We start from the raw sequence: 19,346 nt of genomic DNA on the forward strand, positions 1-19,346 counted from the left end.
GCAAATTCGCCACTTGCGCCCTGTGCTCTTCACAGATGAAAGCAGGTTCACACTGAGCACATGTGACAGACATGACAGAGTCTGGAGACGCTGTGGAGAACGTTCTGCTGCCTGAAACATCCTCCAGCATGACCGCTTTGGCATTGGGTCAGTAATGGTGTGGGGTGGCATTTCTTTGGAGGGCCGCACAGCCCTCCATGTGCTTGCCAGAGGTAGCCTGACTGCCATTAGGTATCGAGATGAGATCTTCAGACCCCTTGTGAGACCATATGCTGGTGCGGTTGGCCCTGGGTTCCTCCTAATGCAAGACAATGCTAGACCTCATGTGGCTGGAGTGTGTCAGCAGTTCCTGCAAGATAAAGGCATTGATGCTATGGACTGGCCCGCCCGTTCCCCAGACCTGAATCCAATTGAGCACATCTGGGACATCATGTCTCGCTCTATCCACCAACGTCACGTTGCACCACAGACTGTCTAGGAGTTGGCAGATGCTTTAGTCCAGGTCTGGGAGGAGATCCCTCAGGAGACCGTCCGCCACCTCATCAGGAGCATGCACAGGCGTTGTAGGGAGGTCATACAGGCACGTGGAGGCCACACACACTACTGAGCCTCATTTTGACTTGTTTTAAGGACATTACATCAAAGTTGGATCAGCCTGTAGTGTGTTTTTCCACTTAAATTTTTAGTGAGACTCCAAATCCAGACATCCATGGGTTGAAAAATTTGATTTCCATTTTTTTTATTTTTGTGTGATTTTGTTGTCATCACATTCAACTATGTAAAGAACAAAGTATTTCAGAAGAATATTTAATTAACTCAGATCTAGGATGTGTTATTTTTGTGTTCCCTTTATTTTTTTGAACATATACAAAAGAATAATCAAAAATCAAAACACTGCAATTAAAGATAATAAAAATAGGAGATAAAATAGATGTATATAATAAAAGCATGTCTGCATGTTGGGGTGTATCAATTACTGTTGACCAGTGTATGTTCCCATACTGATAAGGGTGGGTTCACACTAGCTTTAGGGATTCCGTTATGGTTTTTCGTTATAACATGGTTATAACAGAAAATAACGGAATCCATAAGATGGAAGGACGGATCCGTTCTTCTGCCTATAGACTTGTATTATGACGGAATGTAAAACGGAAGCCTGTAACCAGCTCAGGACCGCCGTACGCAGGATTGCGTCCTGGCAGCGGCCCTGCTATTCTGGGTGGACGCACATAGGCGCGCGCGTTCACAGGAACCGAAGGTAAGCGAGTGGATCTGCAGCCTGCCAGCGGCGATCGTTCGCTGGCAGGCTGTAGATATGATTTTTTTAACCCCTAAAAGGTATATTAGACGCTGTTTTGATAACAGCGTCTAATATACCTGCTACCTGGTCCTCTGGTGGTCCCTTTTGCTTGGATCGACCACCAGAGGACACAGGCAGCTCTGTAATAAGTAGCATCAAACACCACTACACTACACCCCCCCCTGACACTTATTAACCCCTTATTAACCCCTGATCACCCCATATTAGACTCCCTGATCACCCCCCTGTCATTGATCACCCCCCTGTCATTGATCACCCCCCTGTAAGGCTCCATTCAGACGTCCATATGTGTTTTGAGGATCCGATCAATGGATCCGCGGATCCGCAAAACACATACGGACGTCTGAATGGAGCCTTACAGGGGGATGATCAATGACAGGGGGGTGATCAACCCATATAGACTCCCTGATCACCCCCTGTCATTGATCACCCCCCTGTCATTGATCACCCCCCGGTAAGGCTCCATTCAGACGTCCGTATGTGTTTTGCGGATCCACGGATCCATGGATCGGATCCGCAAAACACATACGGACGTCTGAATGGAGCCTTACAGGGGGGTAATCAGGGAGTCTATATGGGATGATCACCCCCCTGTAAGGCTCCATTCAGACGTCCGTATGTGTTTTGCGGATCCGAGGATACGTAAAACACATACGGACGTCTGAATGGAGCCTTACAGAGGGGTTATCATCCCATATAGACTCCCTGATCACCCCCCTGTCATTGATCACCCCCCTGTCATTGATCACCCCCCTGTAAGGCTCCATTCAGACGTCCGTATGTGTTTTGCGGATCCGGTCCATGGATCCGTGGATCCGTAAAACACATACGGACATCTGAATGGAGCCTTACAGAGGGGTGATCATCCCATATAGACTCCCTGATTACCACCCTGTAAGGCTCCATTCCAACATCCGTATGTGTTTTGCGGATCCGATCCATGGATCCATGGATCCGTAAAACACATACGGACATCTGAATGGAGCCTTACAGAGGGGTGATCATCCCATATAGACTCCCTGATCACCCCTCTGTTATTGATCACCCCCCTGTCATTGATCACCCCCCTGTCATTGATCACCCCCCTGGAAAACTCCATTCAGACGTCCGTATGGGTTTTGCGGATCCGATCCATGGATCCGTAAAACACATACGGATGTCTGAATGGAGCCTTACAGAGGGGTGATCATCCCATATAGACTCCCTGATCACCCCCCTGTCGTTGATCACCCCCCTGTCATTGATCACCCCCCTGTCATTAATCACCCCCCTGTAAGGCTCCATTCAGACGTCCGTATGTGTTTTACGGATCCACGGATCGGATCCGCAAAACACATACGGACGTCTGAATGGAGCCTTACAGGGGGGTGATCAATGACAGGGGGGTGATCACCCCATATACACTCCCTGATCACCCCCCTGTCATTGATCACCCCCCTGTAAAGCTCCATTCAGACGTCCGTATGTGTTTTGCGGATCCGTGGATCCGCAAAACACGGACACCGCGGATCCGCAAAACACATACGGACGTCTAAATGGAGCCTTACAGAGGGGTGATCATCCCATATACACTCCCTGATCACCCCCCTGTCATTGATCACCCCCCTGTAAGGCTCCATTCAGACGTCCATATGTGTTTTGCGGATCCGTGGATCCGCAAAACACGGACACCGCGGATTCGCAAAACACATACGGACATCTGAATGGAGCCTTACAGGAGGGTGATCAATGACAGGGTGGTGATCACCCATTATAGACTCCCTGATCACCCCCCTGTCATTGATCACTCCCCTGTAAGGCTCCATTCAGACATTTTTTTTGCGGAAATTTATTTATTTGTTTTTTTGTTTTTTCTTACAAAGTCTCATATTCCACTAACTTGTGTCAAAAAATAAAATCTCACATGAACTCACCATACCCCTCACGGAATCCAAATGCGTAAAATTTTTTAGACATTTATATTCCAGACTTCTTCTCACGCTTTAGGGCCCCTAAAATGCCAGGGCAGTATAAACACCCCACATGTGAACCCATTTCGGAAAGAAGACACCCCAAGGTATTCCGTGAGGGGCATATTGAGTCCATGAAAGATTGAAATTTTTGTCCCAAGTTAGCGGAAAGGGAGACTTTGTGAGAAAAAAATAAAAAATAATTTCCGCTAACTTGTGCCAAATTTTTTTTTTTATATGAACTCGCCATGTTCCTCATTAAATACCTTGGGTTGTCTTCTTTCCAAAATGGGGTCACATGTGGGGTATTTATACTGCCCTGGCATTTTAGGGGCCCTAAAGCTTGAGAAGATGTCTGGGATCCAAATGTCTAAAAATGCCCTCCTAAAAGGAATTTGGGCCCCTTTGCGCATCTAGGCTGCAAAAAAGTGTCACTCATGTGGTATTGCCGTACTCAGGAGAAGTTGGGGAATGTGTTTTGTGGTGTCATTTTACATATGCCCATGCTGGGTGAGATAAATATCTTGGTCAAATGCCAACTTTGTATAAAAAAATGGGAAAAGTTGTCTTTTGCCGAGATATTTCTCGCACCCAGCATGGGTATATGTAAAAAGACACCCCAAAACACATTGCCCTACTTCTTCTGAGTACGGCGATACCACATGTATGACACTTTTTTGCAGCCTAGGTGGGCAAAGGGGCCCACATTCCAAAGAGCACCTTTTCGGATTTCACAGGGCCTTTTTTAACACATTTTGATTTCAAACTACTTCTCACGCATTAGGGCCCCTAAAATGCCAGGGCAGTATAACTACCTCACAAGTGACCCCATTTTGGAAAGAAGACACCCCAAGGTATTTCATGATGGGCATAGTGAGTTCATGGAAGTTTTAATTTTTTGTCACAAGTTAGTGGAATATGAGATTTTGTAAGGGAAAAAAAATAAAAAAATCATCATTTTCCGCTAACTTGTGACAAAAAATAAAAAGTTCTATGAACTCACTATGCCCATCAGCGAATACCTTAGGGTGTCTACTTTCGGAAATGGGGTTATTTGTGGGGTTTTTCTACTGTCTGGGCATTTTAGAACCTCAGGAATCATGACAGGTACTCAGAAAGTCAGAGCTGCTTCAAAAAGGGGAAATTCACATTTTTGTACCATAGTTTGTAAACGCTATAACTTTTACCCAAACCATTTTTTTTTTACCCAAACATTTTTTTTATCAAAGACATGTAGAACAATAAATTTAGAGAAAAATTTATATATAGATGTATTTTTTTTTTTTTAATTTTACAACTAAAGTGAAAAATGTCATTTTTTTGCAAAAATTTCGTGAAATTTTGATTAATAACAAAAAAAAGTTAAAATGTCAGCAGCAATGAAATACCACCAAATGAAAGCTCTATTAGTGAGAAGAAAAGGAGGTAAAATTCATTTGGGTGGTAAGTTGCATGACCGAGCAATAAACGGTGAAAGTAGTGTAGTGCAGAATTGTAAAAAGTGATCTGGTCATTAAGGGTGTTTAAGCTGAGGTGGTTAAAGGGGTCATCTGGAACAATTTTTTAAAGGCTCAGAGTGACATAAAAAAAATGCCATAATCACCTCCCCCGATCATTCACCACTCCCATTCCAACATTTTCTGGGTCTCTGCTTCCATGGGCCTCTCAACATTCAGGAAATGTCTGCTCAGCTATTCACTGGATGAGGCCAGTAATTTGCTGCAGTAGTCATGTGTTGATGTGACTTCATCACTGCAGCCCAGTAGACAAGCAGCATCTGAATGGAGGGGGATTCAACAGTTACTGTATGTAACGCTTCTTTTGTTATTTTATGCCATTGCCTGCATTTGCCAAATTTTTTATGATTATGGTTAGAGATGAGCGAATTTTAAGAAAATTAGATTTGGCCGTTTTTAAAAAAAAAATTTTGGTTCGATCCGAATTTATTTGCGGCGAATCGCGTTAAAAAATGGCTATTTCCTGGCTTCAGAGAGCCTTTATAGATGTGCAGAACACTGTGCCTTGCAGTAACACGCATAGGGAGTCTGCTGTGGTAGTGAAATTGTACTGTGAGTCAGTATGACATGCAGATGACAGGCATCGCTCTTAGAATCACTGTACACTTACTTCACTTATTTGGGCAGTCACGGGGCCAAAACTGACCAAACAACTCAAGTAGGAACTCAGCCTTACAGGTCAATGTTAGCGCCAAGAAGAAGCGCACTCCTTTTACACTGTCGTCAGTTGATTCCACATAGATGTCTACATAACCTTTTCTATTAAACCTTTATACAAGTAGAGCCCTCGGACAGAGTGAAGAGGGAGTCAGCAGTAAGTTTGTGTTGACGTCACTGATTATTTTGCCCTTCCTCTGATCCATCAGAACAATAACCCCCAAACAACGGATCCTGTCTGTGGAGCAAACGAAGTGCAGAACAGCGTGACACCGCCGTGCCCTGCACATTTGGTATGCTGGGGGGGCTCTTTGAATTCTCCCTGCAGTGGAGGCTGAGAACACGGTGGAGGATGAGGAGGCAGAGGCAGACATTGTCGCAGGACCAATGGTGTAACAACGTGGAGGCGGAAGCGGCATCACCTGGCCAAGTTGCTGGTGTGGCTGTGCAGGAACAACATTCACCCAGTGGGCCGTAAAGGACATGTATTGTCCCTGACTGTAGTTACAGCCCCACACGTTGGCGCTGCCGTGCACTTTGGAAGACACAGACAGGATCAAGGACTGGCCCACCTTCTGTTCTACATGCCTGTGTAGGGCTGGCACTGCCTATTTGGCAAAGAAATGACGGCTTGGCACAAGCCATCAGTTCTCTGAAAGGTGCAGAGTCCACCACTTGGAAAGGGAGGGACTGCAGCACCAGCAACTTGGCCAGGAGCACGTTCAGCTTCTGCGCCGTTGGATGAGTGCATGCATACTGTTGTCTCTTGGCAATCGCTTTGGTGATAGATTGCTGACGGATTGAGTGACGAGGAGTAGGAGGACGAGGAGTAGGAGCATCAGGACAGGTAGATGATGGGAAGGACAGGCAACTCCCTTCGGTTGAGGTGGTGGAGCCTTGACTGCGTGAAATCGGCTGCGTGCCACTGGGTAATGCAGCAGTTGCTGCGGCAGGCTGGACCACCACATCGGAGCCACAGTTCTCCCAGGCCACTTTATGGTGACGCTGAAAATGTTGACGCAGGGCCGTAGTGCCAACATTGGCACCCTGGCCACGCTTCACCTTCTGCCCACAGATTCTACATATGACCATGTTCACCTCCTCCAGCATCTTAACAAAAAAGTGCCACACCGCTGAGTAGGTGATTTTACCCCCAACAGTATGCACTGACTGACTGCTACTGCCGCTGCTTCCGTGAACTTGTGCACCCATACATCCCGGGCAGGTAGGCTCCTACGAAGTGGGTGTGCAGCATGCCGGGGCTCCCTTTGGATGATGCGGGCGTGAGAGTACTAGTGATAAGGTGCCGAGGATAGTAGTACTCACGGTTTAGTTGTCCCTTGGGGCCGGCAGTGCAGTGGATGGGAAGACAGTACAAAATCCTCCGGGGCACTCTCGGTTGCAGAGAACACCAGCCAGATGTTGGTTGAGGTGCCCTTGATGGTAACTGGTGTAAGGTGTTTTTGCGGCTGGGCCCCTGGTTCATGACACCAGCACCATTAGGTGCAAATGTTGGTGGTAGTAGTTGAAATGATGATATGGAATAAGGGAGTCTAGAGCTTTTAGCAAACTTCCAGTACTTTACTGAAGCTGTTCCACAGATCATTAAGGTATGCAACAGTCATTTACATAAAGGCAGCTATCACAGTGATTCACATTAGTTCCCAGAAGTTGCATAAGGAATCGTCCTCTATAACAATCAGTCTTTCTCTCTCTTATTTCTCCAGGTTGGAGGGATGAACTATCTCTGTTGTACTGTATAATGCTGTACTTCCGTATCCTCTTCTAGGAATACTATACTCAAACAAATGGCCCTTTTGTCTTTAATTATGGTGAGTAACTTGTAGCTTTGAATCTCTCCAAATGATGCAAAGGAGTCTGGAGTCTGTTAAATGACAGTTACCTTCCTTTGTCAATATCCTCATTCCCTCTCTGGGTTGCCTGGTGATACTGTAATCTTTTCCCTTTTATGGTCTGGTGCATGGAACTAACTAAGGAGCCTTTATATCTCTTCAAAATGGCTGCTGAGGTTCAGCTTGTCCTCAGACATCATCACACACTGACCTTCTTCTTCCTGCTCTGAGCACACACTGAGTGTAGGGTGGAGTTAGCCCTGGGAGGCTTGTTAGAACCTCCTTCTCCCTATGCAACTTTATGAGAACACATTTACAAGCACAGTTTACATGAAACACAATCACAACATTAAGCAGTGTGTTTCAGGACACTGCAGGTGGTCTACCCAGGGAACATTTGGCTACCGACCTCCCACTGCTGCCACCCTGCTGCCACCCTTCTGATTTCCGGCTACGCTAGCGACTTGCTGGCTCCGCCACTGCCTCACGGGAAAGCTGCAACCCTCTTCTCCCGATGATGAAGCCCCTTCGTCAGAGAGGGTGAAGACGTGATGACATAGGTTTGCTACGTTGCTCCTCCCTCCGACCATTCTATCCTGCCGCACTATGCAAGACACTAGCCTCTCTATCTGAACCACGGGACGGCCCCAACTCTGGGCCCTTTGCGTTCTGCTGGACCAGACTCTCGGTGGATTCCCTGCATTTGTCTGCCTTGTCTGGCAGTGGATGCTTGCTGCCTCGCTCGCAGACGGGGTGGTCGCCCTTCTTCTGATGTTTCAGTCTCTGCTGCTTTCTGTCTCCCCATCCTTGGATCTTCGGTGTTGGCTGGGACCTGGTTACGGGTTTGAGGTTTGAAGTATCGAATATATGTTGCTTCGTGTCCTCCTCTGCCTCCATGTTTGACCCCTCCTCCCCCATGCCCTGTGTAATCGTTTTCTCGATCTCCCCACTTCGTCTATTCATTTATAGGAAATATGGGACAGAAGGTTAACATTTCTCAACTTTATAAAGTGTTGCTTAACCCCTTAAGGACCGGGCTCATTTTCACCTTAAGGACCAGGCCATTTTTTGCAAATCTGACCAGTGTCACTTTAAGTGCTCATAACTTTTAAACGCTTTGACTTATCCAGGCCGTTCTGAGATTGTTTTTTCGTCACATATTGTACTTCATGACACTGGTAAAATGAAGTCAAAAAAAATATTTTTTTTGCACAAAAAAAATACCTAATTTACCAAAAATTTGGAAAAATTTGCAAATTTCAAAGTTTCAGTTTCTCTACTTCTGTAATACATAGTAATACCCCAATAAATTGTGATGACTTTACATTCCCCATATGTCTACTTCATGTTTGAATTGTTTTGGGAATGATATTTTATTTTTTGGGGATGTTATAAGGCTTAGAAGTTTAGAAGCAAATCTTGACATTTTTCAGAAATTTACAAAAACTCATTTTTAGGGACCAGTTCAGGTCTGAAGTCACTTTGCGAGGCTTACATAATAGAAACCACCCAAAAATGACCCCATCTAAGAAACTACACACCTCAAGGTATTCAAAACTGATTTTGCATACATTGTTAACCCTTTAGGTGTTGCACAAGAGTTATTGGCAAATGGGGAGGAAATTTGAGAATTTCATTTTTTTGTCTAATTTTTCATTTTAACCCATTTTTTCCACTACCAAAGCAAGGGTTAACAGCCAAACAAGACCGTATCTTTATTGCCCTGACTCTGCCGTTTACAGAAACACCCAATATGTGGCCATAAACTACTGTACGGCCACACAGCGGGGCGTAGAGTGAAAGGTGCGCCGTTTGTTTTTTGGAAGGCTGATTTTTATGGACTGGTTTTTTGACATCATGTCCCATTTGAAGCCCCCTGATGCACCCCTAGAGGAGAAACTCCCTAAAAGTGACCCCATCTAAGAAAGTACACCCCTCAAGGTATTCAAAACTGATTTTACATACGTCGTTAACCCTTTAGGTGTTGCACAAGAGTTATTGGCAAATGGGGATGAAATTTGAGAATTTCATTTTTTTGCCTAATTTTCAATTTTAACCCATTTTTTCCACTAACAAAGCAAGGGTTAACAGCCAAAAAAGACTGTATCTTTATTGCCCTGTCTCTGCTGTTTACAGAAACACCCAATATGTGGCCGTAAACTACTGTACGGGCACACAGCGGGGCGTAGAGTGAAAGGTGCGCCGTTTGGTTTTTGGAAGACAGATTTTGCTGGACTGTTTTTTTTGACACCATGTCCCATTTGAAGCCCCCCTGATGCACCCCTAGATTAGAAATTCCATAAAAGTGACCCCATCTAAGAAACTACACCCCTCAAGCTATTCAAAACTGATTTTACAAACTTTGTTAACCCTTTAGGTGTTGCACAAGATTTAATGGAAAATAGAGACACAATTTCAAAATTTCACATTTTTGGCAGATTTTCCATTTTAATATTTTTTTTCCAGTTACAAAGCAAGGGTTAACAAAACTCATTATTTATGGCCCTTATTCTGTAGTTTACAGAAACACCCCATATGTGGCCGTAAACCGCTGTACGGGCACACGGCAGGGCGCAGAAGGAAAGGAATGCCATACGGTTTTTGGAAGGCAGATTTTGCTGGACTGGTTTTTTGACACAATGTCCCATTTGAAGCCCCCCTGATGCACCCCTAGAGTAGAAACTCCAAAAAAGTGACTCCATTTTAGAAACTACGGGATAGGGTGGCAGTTTTGTTGGTACTAGTTTAGGGTACATATGATTTTTGGTTGCTCTATATTACACTTTTTGTGCAGCAAGGTAACAAGAAATAGCTTTTTTGGCACGTTTTTTTTTTTGTTATTTACAAAATTCATCTGACAGGTTTTATCATGTGGTAATTTTATAGAGCAGGTTGTCACGGACGCGGCGATACCTAATATGTATACAATTTTTTTTATTTATGTAAGTTTTATACAATAACTTCATTTTTAAAACCAAAAAAATGTTTTTGTGTCTCCATAGTCTAAGAGCCATAGTTTTTTCAGTTTTTGGGCGATTATCTTGAGTAGGGTTTCATTTTTTGCGGGATGAGATGACGGTTTGATTGGCACTATTTTGGGGTGCATATGACTTTTTGATCGCTCGCTATTACACTTTTTGTGACGTAAGATGGCAAAAAATGGCTTTTTTTACACCGTTTTTGTTTTTATTTTTTTACGGTGGTCACCTGAGGGGTTAGGTCATGTGATATTTTTATAGAGCCGGTCGATACGGACGCGGCGATACCTAATATGTATACTTTTTTTTTATTTATGTAAGTTTTACACAATGATTTCATTTTTGAAACCAAAAAAATCATGTTTTAGTGTTTCCATAGTCTAAGAGCCATAGTTTTTTCAGTTTTTGGGCGATTACTTTGAGTAGGGTCTCATTTTTTGCGGGATGAGATGACGGTTTGATTGGAACTATTTTGGCGTACATTCAAATTTTTTGATCACTTTTATTACCTTTTTTGGGAAGTAAGGTGGGCAAAATTTCAATTTTCTCATAGTTTTTTTTTTTGTATGGCGTTCACCGTGCGGGGAAAGTAACATGACCGTTTTATAGATCAGGTCGTTACGGACGCGGCGATACCTAATATGTGTAGTGTATTTTTTTTTTTTTTTTTTTATTCAGTGATAAATGTTTATTTTTTTTATCTTAACTTTTTTCACTTTTTTTTTACATTTTTGTGACCCAGACCCACTTGGTTCTTGAAGATCCAGTGGGTCTGATGTCTGTATATTACAGTACAGTACAATATATATTGTTCTGTACTGTATTTTACTTACACTGAACAGATCTATGCTTTTAGCACAGATCTGTTCAGCACCATGGACAGCAGGACGCCTGAGCAGGCGTCCTGTTGCCATGGGAACCTTCCCCGTCTGCTCAGAACTTCGCAGACGGGGAAGGGTAAGCACGGGGCTGAGGGGGGCTCTCTGGGGGCTCTCTCCCTCTCCATCGGGGGGCTGCAAAGGCACAGCAGCCCCCCGATGGAGAGGGAGGGAGCTCCCTGACCGATGACAGTTAACTTTTTCCATACAGCGGTCCGTACGGACCGTGGTATGGAAAGGGTTAAACGGCTGACATCTGCACAGATGTCAGCCGTTTATACCAGGGTGCCAGCAATGTGCTGGCACCCTGGTATAACCACTAGAAGCCAACGATCGTTCATGGGGAGGCGGGCGGGGGATCGCGATCCCGCCTGCCGCACCGCCTGCCTCCCGCAAGGCCCCCACCGCCTGCGACACCCCCCCCCGCACCACCCGCCGGCATAAAATCGTGCAGGGGGGGTGAAAAATAATGATTTTAGCCACTCTAAAGCTTCTGATCCCCGCGGTCAGGGTCCGCGGGGATCAGAAACTGCAAAAAGCGCAGCAAACCGCAGGTCTGAATTGACCTGCGGTTTGCTGCGATCGCCGATACGGGGGGGTCAAATGACCCCACCCTGCATTGTTACGGGATGCCGGCTGAATGATTTCAGCCGAAATCCCGTTCCAATTAACCCCTGGGGCGCCGGAATACAGATTTCAAGTCAGGACGTACCGGTACGTCCTGGGTCCTTAAGGACTCGGGAAATAGGGCGTACCGGTACGTCCTGGGTCCTTAAGGGGTTAAAACACGATTTAATAGTACACATTCTCTGGGACAAAAGGCTTGGCAAATTGATTTTTGCGACCTCACCAAGGTAGAATGTACAAAATATAAAAGGATTCTTTTGATTAAAATAATGTTCTTGGCGAGACTTTTGATTGCTAGGGTTTGGTTTTCTCGAAATACTCCAAGTATTACTTCATAGGTTAACCTGGTTAATAAGATTAAGAAATATGAAAACATTCTATATAGGCAGAGAAATACTGAGGAAAAATGGACAAAAATTTGGGGTGAATGGAAGTTTTAAGGTTTTCCTGCCTACACTCCCTTATTATCCCCCCTTTTTTGCTTATTGATGGGGGGGGGGGGGGGGGGCAGGAAACGCATCACAAGGGACAGGGTTGGTTGGGTATGGACAGGGGGGTAGGGTTTATTTGCGGAAAAAGAATATAATGTTTAGTTTTTGGTGAATTGTATTGTTTAAATTTCTAATAGAAAAAAAAAAGATGAGTAGCATATCACACACAGAGTGAAAGGAGCAGGATTCCTCAGCAGTGTAGAGTATTTCAGGAGAGGAGAGGCACTGATCTTGTTGAAGATTGTGGACTAAGAGTTACAAGGTGGAAAGAGCAGGGTCCCCCGCAACACAGAGTATTTCAGGAGTGTGCCGGTTGTGTTGGAAAGGACAGACAGGATTACTGGTTCTCAAAAAGCTTAGAATCAACGTAGAAAAATATATGGCATCAGAGGTGTGTGAGGACGCCATCACGATAGGACAGGTACGCCATCCAGGGCAGATTGTATATGTGGGCAACATACAGAATATAACCAGGAAACAGATTGAAGAATGGGGACAATTCGATTTGATAATTGGTGGCAGTCCTTGTAATGACTTATCTGTGGTTAACTCGCAACGGAAAGGCCTTAATGGGGGCAGTGGACAACTGTTTTTTTACTTTCCACAATTACTCAATAAAGTGTTGCCTAAGACAGGAGAGAATCCACCAGTCTTCTGGTTATTCGACAACATGGGTGCGATGGAGAAAGCATTCCAAAAAACAATTTCTCTCCACCTGTAGACGAATCCTGTCAAGATTGATGCAAGTGCTGTATAGGCTGCTCATTGAGCCAGATTCTTTTGGGGGAACCTGCCTGGCATGAACAGGCCTCTAGTAGCTACAGACAATGAGAAGACAAAGCTTCAAGATTGCTTGGAGCCCAGAAGAGTCACGAAGTTCATCAAGATTCAAACCATAACTACCAGTCCCTGGTCTCTTCATCAGGGAAAACATCACGAGTTCCCAGTAATCATGGATGGGAAGGAGGACATCCTATGGTGCACGGAGATGAAGAGGGTCTTCGGATTACCCCCGCACTATACGGACGTCTCAGAAATGAACCGCTGCTCCAGGCAGAAGCTCCTGGGAAGGTCATGGAGCCCCCACGCTGCAGATTTATCATGGAGACACCAGATTTTAAAATATTACATTATTATATAAATAAAAAAAATTAAAAAAATGAAGCCCCTTTGTCACCGGCTCCCAACTGCGATCAGCTACATCATCATCATCGAGTACTGTCTGCACGTCACTGATGTCCTCCTCAACCGTCTCTGGGTCAAGAGCCTGACAGATCGCAACACCAGCTCCAACGCCACTCTCCTCATCACTACATGCCCGCCTAGTGGATGAAAGGACAGAGGCAGGTTGAGGACAGGTGAGGGCACAGGGCCTGCTCCTGGGCCATGCCAAATAAGGGTTGTGTCTGACAAATCCACTGACTCTTGGCTGGGGGTGTCTGGTGTAAGTTGCGACAAAGTCGAAGATCGAGTCAACCATTCAAGAACCACTGGGATGCTGGTCACGACACAACCGCTAGCTGACACTAGGAGCTCAGGCCTCTCGAAGTGACCCCTGCTGCCACGGCCCCTTACTCTGCAACCTCTGCCTGCGCCAGAAACATTTAGGCCTCTGCCACTCCCCTGTGCAGGGCAAGGCACTTCTTTGCCTGACATACTGTTAGATCAAATAACCAAATGTTAGATCAAATATTTTTTTTATTTCGCCACTAATACACAGCAAACAGGGCTTTAGAATACAGTTGCAAGAAAAAGTATGTGAACCCTTTGGAATGATATGGATTTCTGCACAAATTGGGCATAAAATGTGATCTGATCTTCATCTAAGTCACAACAATAGACAATCACAGTCTGCTTAAACTAATAACACACAAAGAATTAAATGTTACCATGTTTTTATTGAACACACCATGTAAAAATTCACAGTGCAGGTGGAAAAAGTATGTGAACCCCTAGACTAATGACATCTCCAAGAGCTAATTGGAGTGAGGTGTCGGCCAACTGGAGTCGAATAAATGAGATGAGATTGGAGGTGTTGGTTACAGCTGTCCTGCCCTATAAAAAACACACACCAGTTCTGGGTTTGCTTTTCACAAGAAGCATTGCCTGATGTGAATGATGCCTCGCACAAAAGAGCTCTCAGTAGACCTAAGATTAAGAATTGTTGACTTGCATAAAGCTGGAAAGGGTTATAAAAGTATCTCCAAAAGCCTTGCTGTTCATCAGTCCATGGTAAGATAAATTGGAGAAAGTTCAGCTCTGCTGCTACTCTCCCTAGGAGTGGCCGTCCTGTAAAGATGACTGCAAGAGCACAGCGCAGACTGTTCAATGAGGTGATGAAGAATCCTAGAGTGTCAGCTAAAGACTTACAAAAGTCTCTGGCTTATGCTAACATCCCTGTTAGCGAATCTATGATACGTAAAACACTAAACAAGAATTGATTTCATGGGAGGATACCACAGAGGAAGCCACTGCTGTCCAAAAAAAACATTGCTGCACGTTTACAGTTTGCACAAGAGCACCTGGATGTTCCACAGCAGTACTGGCAAAATATTCTGTGGACAGATGAAACCAAAGTTGAGTTGTTTGGAAGAAACACACAACACTATGTGTGGAGAAAAAGAGGCACAGCACACCAACATCAAAACCTCATCCCAACTGTGAAGTATGGTGGTGGGGGCATCATGGTTTGGAGCTGCTTTGCTGTGTCAGGGCCTGGACGGATTGCTATAATCGAAGGAAAAATGAATTCCCAAGTTAATCAAGACATTTTGCAGGAGAACTTAAGGCCATCTGTCCACCAGCTGAAGCTCAACAGAAGATGGGTGTTGCAACAGGACAACGACCCAAAGCATAGAGGTAAATCAACAACAGAATGGCTTAAACAGAAGAAAATACGCCTTCTGGAGTGGCCCAGTCAGAGTCCTGACCTCAACCCGATTGAGATGCTGTGGCATGACCTCAAGAAAGCGATTCATACCAGACATCCCAAGAATATTGCTGAACTGAAACAGTTCTGTAAAGAGGAATGGTCAAGAATTACTCCTGACCGTTGTGCACATCTGATCTGCAACTACAGGAAACGTTTGGTTGAAGTTATTGCTGCCAAAGGAGGTTCAACCAGTTATTAAATCCAAGGGTTCACATACTTTTTCCACCTGCACTGTGAATGTTTACATGGTGTGTTCAATAAGCACATGGTAACATTTAATTATTTGTGTGTTATTAGTTTAAGCAGACTGTGATTGTCTATTGTTGTGACTTAGATGAAGATCAGATCACATTTTATGCCCAATTTGTGCAGAAATCCATATAATTCCAAAGGGTTCGCATACTTTTTCTTGCAACTTGTATATCACTGCACCACAGAACGGCAATTAGACCAATTTTTTTTTCTATTTTAAAAAAAAAGGCTTTTCAACAGATAAGTGTAAATATGAAAGGCGAATATATTTGTATTTCTCCAGTAATACACGGCAAACTGGGTTGTAAAATATCTCACTGCACCGCTGAACGGCAATTAGGCCCAATCTTTTTTCTACAGGGTGGGCCATTTATATGGATACACCTTAATAAAATGGGAATGGTTAGTGATATTAACTTCCTGTTTGTGGCACATTAGTATATGTGAGGGGGGAAACTTTTCAAGATGGGTGGTGACCATGGCAGCCATTTTGAAGTCGGCCATTTTGAATCCAACTTTTGTTTTTTCAATAGGAAGAGGGTTATGTGACACATCAAACTTATTGGGAATTTCACAAGAAAAACAATGGTGTGCTTGGTTTTAACGTAACTTTATTCTTTCATGAGTTATTTACAAGTTTCTGACCACTTATAAAATGTGTTCAATGTGCTGCCCATTGTGTTGGATTGTCAATGCAACCCTCTTCTCCCACTCTTCACACACTGATAGCAACACCGCAGGAGAAATGCTAGCACAGGCTTCCAGTATCCGTAGTTTCAGGTGCTGCACATCTCGTATCTTCACAGCATAGACATAGACAATTGCCTTCAGATGACCCCAAAGATAAAAGTCTAAGGGGGTCAGATCAGGAGACCTTGGGGGCCATTCAACTGGCCCACGACGACAAATCCACTTTCCAGGAAACTGTTCATCTAGGAATGCTCGGACCTGACACCCATAATGTGGTGGTGCACCATCTTGCTGGAAAAACTCAGGGAACGTGCCAGCTTCAGTGCATAAAGAGGGAAACACATCATCATGTAGCAATTTCGCATATCCAGTGGCCTTGAGGTTTCCATTGATGAAGAATGGCCCCACTATCTTTGTACCCCATATACCACACCATACCATAAATTTTTTTGTTCCAACAGTCTTGGAGGGATCTATCCAATGTGGGTTAGTATCAGACCAATAGCGGTGGTTTTGTTTGTTAACTTCACCATTCACATAAAAGTTTGCCTCATCACTGAACAAAATCTTCTGCGTAAACTGAGGGTCCTGTTCCAATTTTTGTTTTGCCCATTCTGCAAATTCAGTGCGTCGATCTGGGTCATCCTCATTGAGATGCTGCAGTAGCTGGAGTTTGTAAGGGTGCCATTTGTGAGTAGCTAATATCCGCCGAAGGGATGTTTGACTAATGCCACTCTCCAGTGACATGCAGTGAGTGCTACGCTGTGGGCTCTTGCTGAATGAAGCTAGGACAGCCACTGATGTGTCTTCATTAGAGACAGATTTCATGCGTCCACATTTTGGCAAATCTAACACTGAACCAGTTTCACGAAACTTAGCAAGCAGTTTGCTTACTGTAGCATGGGAGATGGGTGGTCTCGTAGGGTGTCTTGCATTGAAATCTGCTGCAATGACCCGGTTACTGCGTTCACCAGACATCAACACAATTTCTATCCGCTCCTCACGTGTTAACCTCGGCGACATGTCAATGGCTGTAAACAAAAAGAAACTTGTAAACAACTCATGAAAGAATAAAGTTACGTTAAAACCAAGCACACCATTGTTTTTCGTGTGAAATTCCCAATAAGTTTGATGTGTCACATGACCCTCTTCCTATTGAAAAAACAAACGTTGGATTCAAAATGGCCGACTTCAAAATGGCCGCCATGGTCACCACCCATCTTGAAAAGTTTCCCCCCTCACATATACTAATGTGCCACATTTTAAGGAAGTTAATATCACCAACCATTCCCATTTTATTAAGGTGTATCCATATAAATGGCCCACCCTGTATTTTTACACAAAAGGCTTTTCTACAGATAAGTGCAACAATGAAAGGCGGACATATTTGTATTTTGCCAGTAATACATGGCAAACTGGGCTGTAAAATATCTCACTGCACCGCAGAATGGCAATTAGACCCAAGTTTTTTTCTATTTTTACACAAAAGGATTTTCTACAGATAAGTGCAACAATGAAAGGGGAATATATTTGTATTTCCCCAGTAATACATGGCAAACTGGGCTATAAAATATCTCACTGCACCGCTAAGCGGCAAATATATTTTTATGTATTACTATTGCCACTAATACACGACAAAAATGGCTGGAATTTTCGCACTTCACCACACAATGGCTAATAAGCACTTTTTTCCCACTAATAAAAGCCAAAAAATGCTTTAGAACATATAACTGCACTGCACTAGGGCAAATAAAACATAGAAATGTTTCCTTGTAATAATCCCTGTTAATGCCTGTATCAAACAGCACTTGCACCCTAATAAGAACGATGACATTACAGGGCTGGCTGGCTGATGATTGGCTGCATGCATGTCAGTGTGGGTGATGCCGCCTTCCTAGACTTCCTTTCTCCATGTCCTCACATGTGCAGCAGCCATTTTAGGAAAAATGCGATCCGGTGCGAATTGAATATTTCCTGAAATTCGTAACGAATTCCATTTTGTCAGCTTTGATTCGCTCATCTCTAGCTGTGACATCACAAGGCTAACTGGCTGCATGCATGGCATTATGGGTGATCCTGCCTTCCCAGAGTTCCTTGCTCCATGTCCTCACATGTGCAGCAGCCATTTTAGGAAAAAATGTGATTCGTTACCACGAAGCGAGAGCAAATTCGGCTTTGGTGAGAATCAAATTTTTCCTGAAATTCAGATCGAATTCCACTTCATCAACTTCGATTCGCTCATCTCTAATTATGGTTAGCCTCTATAATTTTCTAACTTTCAATAAAAGGAAATAATTTTAATTGTTCGAGATTGGCATGTTACCCTGTATTAAAATATCAAATTTCTCAAACAGGTTTGACCTTGGTTATGTCATCAAATTTACTGTGCTGTATATTGTTACAGAACTAATGTAATGATAGGTGGGAAACCAAAAGGCTAAATGGAAAACATACCATGTTAGTGGAAGAAAATTAAAGCAGTCCCTGGCTTATCTGATCTAGCAGGATTTCTGAGGTATTGATGTCTGCAGCTGCTGCTCTAGTATAAGAAAGGCATTAAAATAATCTACCTTAGAGCAGACATTTTACTGCTCCAATTGGAAAGTATATCCTGCAGATTATATTAATGGACATATGGCTATATAGCTTAAAGAAGAAAATAACATGGAGCATGTATTGTCTTTTTAATGTAATGGCTTGTCTAAAATAATGCAGATCCTTTCAACCAGTTCTTTATAATCTCTTACAATATGTTAAAGGGGTTTTCTTATGATGACATTTATTTCGTGAAATATAGTTGAACGAATTGAAGCATCCAAAGTGGAATTCGGTCCATATTTTAGGAAAAATTTGATTCTAAATGAAGCCGAATTTCCTTGAGCTTCATGGTAACTAATCATTTTTCCTAAAATGGAGGTTGGAGGCCTCATCCACTTGCTCGCACCGAGGCTGTCTGCTCCTCTCGAGATTGAAAAAGACCTGCTGAAGGACCTGCACTAATCAAAGCTGCCGAATAGAATTTTTTAAAACTTTGCTCATCTCTAACATGAAGTATACATAGGATGAGTCATAAATGCCTAACCTTTGGGGGCCTCGCCATTGGTCCCCAGAGATCACTAAAATGGCAGTCCCTCATACCTGCTCTTCACCTGACTGCAGGAGAAAGAGTTTAAGTGAAATAGTAGTCAAGTACTTGCCTCT

General features: G+C 43.8%; 1 pseudogene; it reads left to right on the forward strand.

Annotated features, from left to right (window-relative positions):
- Window positions 1-13,346, forward strand: part of LOC120999078 — a 40,990-nt pseudogene extending 27,644 nt beyond the window's left edge.
- The last annotated feature ends 6,000 nt before the right edge of the window (window positions 13,347-19,346 follow it).

Source organism: Bufo bufo, chromosome 4 (assembly GCF_905171765.1).
Source record: "Bufo bufo chromosome 4, aBufBuf1.1, whole genome shotgun sequence".
NCBI lineage: Eukaryota > Metazoa > Chordata > Amphibia > Anura > Bufonidae > Bufo > Bufo bufo.